The following is a 3,775-nucleotide window of genomic DNA, read 5'->3' on the forward strand; positions in this document are numbered from 1 at the left end:
CTTCCTTTTTTTTTTTTTTTTTTTTCCCTCTCTGACTTTTCTGTCTTGTACATTTCAAGGAAGACTTTATGGTGACAAATGAAGATATGAAATTTTTAGGGGTAAAGTTCAAACAAAACAATGATGTAATAAAAACAATGAAAATTCCTCTGAAGCATCAAAAAGTTAAAGAAGCAACATATGATGGCTTGAGAAGTAGCGTTTCACATATAAACATATACAAATATATCTGAAAACATTAGTCTAGATGATAACTTTTCCAAATATGTGGTTACAATGATTAAATGCTGAAAAGAGGACCTGCTTAGCTATAAAACTACTCAGATGGAAGGGTTAAACAGTCATCCTGAGAGACCACAGGAATGTACATTTTCACAGTGTTTACAAATACAAATTCAAATTTCAAAGGAATAATTCTTTGTCTCTTTATCTAAAATTTCCAAACAGAATTGAAAGACTGGTAGGCATATATGCATAAAGATTGAGGCAGGAACATAAACTGGCCCATAAGTAAGTCCAATCCTTTCTTCTGTGACCCTGACATTTTTGTTCTAACCTAGGATTCCACCCTATCGTCCTATACCTCCATCAGCAATGGAACACTTCTGAAAGTTGCCTTGATCAACAAATGGAGACTTGCAAGAATTACCAAAGAGAAATTACCAAATTACTAAAGTGAAAGAGTGTTTTCTTTAATGGGAAATGACAAAAAGTCATTTAAAAAGTTTTATTTAATAAATCAAATCATGACATAGTGTTATCATTTAACTGTCTTAATATGCTTTTCCTATGGCCTTCAGCAAGTCTTCCAAAGCTCAGCTCATCCAAAATACACAAGCTGAAATTTGTCTCCCTTTCCATCTAGGTAATTTTGCTTTCTTTGTAAATAAGGTGAAAACTTCTTTTACATAAATTTCAATCTACCTGCTTTTCCACCTAAACCTTTAATATACAATGTATTCTTTCTTCTTGGAAAGATCATTTTTTAAAACTGTCATAGTAAAACTGTTAGAGGAAGTACAGTTGTATATATTTAGTATATACATAGGAATGTATAAATATTACCAAAAACAAGATGAGAAAGAGTTTTGACCTCCAAATCTCCCTTCTGCTGACCAATTTTCGGGATATTCTTTGCCCTTCCCCTGCATTTCCAATGACAGAAAGCCACTCCTCTCTTTCCCACTGCTACAGTCCCATTGTTTACAGCATGTCTATATATAAGCAATTCACATAGCACATAAGTTCTGTGATTAGCTTCCTCACTCCTAGGCTTTTAGCATTCACTCGAGATGAGGCAGCCATCAGTCATTCATCTCTTCTTGTTGCATAATAGCATTCAATTGAATAGATATGCATTCAGTCCCTATAGGATATGAATTGTTTTTTGCTTGGGACAATGAGGAAGGGAGCTGCTATAGCACAAACATTTCTATACTAGCTATTGTGTGAAGTTTTCCTTCCTTATATCCAAAAGTGAAATGTTGATCAAAGGCTAAATATTTCTTTAATGTTTTAAAGAAATTGGTATTTTCCAAAAGGGCTGTATCCTTTGGGCTCCTCACCATCAGTGTAAGAGTTCTAACTGTTCAACAACCAAAACAGCACCTGCTACAATCAATCATGTTTTACTTTTGCCAATCTAACAAAACAGTTTTAGTATCTCTGATGGTAATGGTGTTTAAAAGGGAAAGGGGGGGGGGGACACCAAATGACATGGTTATACTAGTACTCTAAGAGACTGAAGAAAGATGATTACAAGTTTGAGACCAGTCAAGATAATTTAATGAGACCTCTTCTGAAAATTTTAAAAATAAATAAAAAGGTTTTTTTTTTCTCTCGCATAGCAATATTCAATTATTCCACCATAATTTAATGAAATCACTGCTTTAACACTTGAATGGACCAGTACATCTTGTTAAAAGTAACTGGCCATATCTGGGTAGGGTTCTGTTGTGGTTTTAGATGGCTCATGTTTATAATTGCACCACCACTACATTATCTTGATTGGTGCTACTTTAACATAAGTCTTGAAATAGGGAAGTACGATTTCTATAACTTTGTTCTTTGTTAGACTTAAAATAGTCATCTCCTTTGCCTTTCCAAGGAAATTTAGAATCAGCTGGTCTTCAGGAAACATCTTACTAGAACTTATATTGGCATTAATCTATATATGCACAGAGAAGAGTTTTCTGACTCATGAACGAACACTGTATGGTCTATTTAGGAATTTGACTTCTTCTGTTGTATAAGTTTCAACATGTATATCTTACACAGGATATATCAGCCAGCTTTTCTGATGTTGGAACAAAATAGTATTTGACATCCATACCTTAAAAAGAAGAGAGCTTATTCTGTAGTTTATGGTTTCAGAGATCTCAGTCTATGGCCAGTTGGCTATTAGGAGGAAAACATTATAGCAGAAGAGCACGGATCAGGAAAATTACTCAACTCATGGCATCCGGAAACAAAGATCAAATAATGAACACTTGAGAAAAAGAGGACAGAGGCCAGATGTAAAGCCCAAGGTCACAACTCCAAAACTTATCCAGACATGCTTGCAAGTGTGCTTTACTAATATCCTAGGCATCTCAAGCCAGTCAGTGAAAATCGAGATTAACCATCACCCATAACTTCTTAGATTTACACCTAAGTATTTGATTGTTCTTGGAACAACTAGGTACAATCTAAAAAGTTTTACTTTCAGTTATCAATTGTATATTGCTAATACATATGTATGTAATTTGTTTTCTTACTTTTATGTTATATCCTTGCTTTTTGTTGTATCCAACTTTTTGTTGTATCCTTAAAACTATATCTAGTTTTAAGAGTTTTACCATGGATTCTATGAGATTTTCTTTCTTTCAGGTTATATTTGTTTGTTTATGGTACTGGAGATTGAACCAGAGTCTCTTACATGGTAGGTAAACATTCTGCCACTGAGCTAAAGTCCCAGTCCCTTTTAATTAAATTTTTATTTTGAAACAGGATCTAAGTTATCCAGTCTGACTTCAAACTTACAATCCTCCTGCCTCAGCCTCCTGAGAAGCTGGGATTACAGATGTACACCATTATATCCACTTAATTCCATGAACTATTATGTAGTCAATTACATCATCAGTGAATAGATGTGTTTAATTTCTTTATTTGCATATAACAGGGTCCTGACACATCTCATACTGACTTCTTCATGGGAAAAAGAACTGAGAAAGTTACAGCCCAAGCAGCTGTGCCTAAAGACAGAGCTGAGTCTTAAGGATCAGTTGTAGTGGCCAGTCCCTGTTCATTACATCAATCTACTAATCCTAGTCTCCTTCTTTGCCCTTTGAACCTGTGTTATCATGGACTTAGCATGGCCTGCATGCAAACCCACCCCGAACAATGATCAGATAAACGTTCCAACAGTATGTGACTTTCAAGAGAAAAAAACGTAGAAACATAAAAAATATATTACACACTTAGTGCTTCTGTTGCTTTTCAAAGGATAAACCAAATTTGCTGGTAATCTATCCAGCATAGTATGATCTCACAATTCGTTAGTAAAAACTAAGTTCATGTATCATAAGAAAACGTGAAACACACTCAACCATCTTATCTTTGACAAAGGGGCTAAACATACTCACTGGAAGAAAGACAGCCTCTTTAACAAATGGTGCTGGAGAAACTGGCTCTCTGCATGCCAAAAACTCAAACTTGACCTGGGTCTATCACCATGTACTAAACTAAAGTCAAAATGGATTAAACATCTAAACATTAAAGCGGAGACACTAAATCT

General features: G+C 34.8%; 1 protein-coding gene across 1 annotated transcript in view; it reads right to left on the bottom strand.

Annotated features, from left to right (window-relative positions):
- Cdkal1 (CDK5 regulatory subunit associated protein 1 like 1) overlaps nt 1-3,775 on the bottom strand; it is a 732,899-nt gene that overhangs the window by 447,547 nt on the left and 281,577 nt on the right. The gene's annotated exons all lie outside the window — the stretch shown is intronic.

The sequence above is a fragment of the Octodon degus genome, unplaced genomic scaffold, assembly GCF_000260255.1.
Source record: "Octodon degus isolate 3935 unplaced genomic scaffold, OctDeg1.0 scaffold00119, whole genome shotgun sequence".
Lineage (NCBI taxonomy): Eukaryota > Metazoa > Chordata > Mammalia > Rodentia > Octodontidae > Octodon > Octodon degus.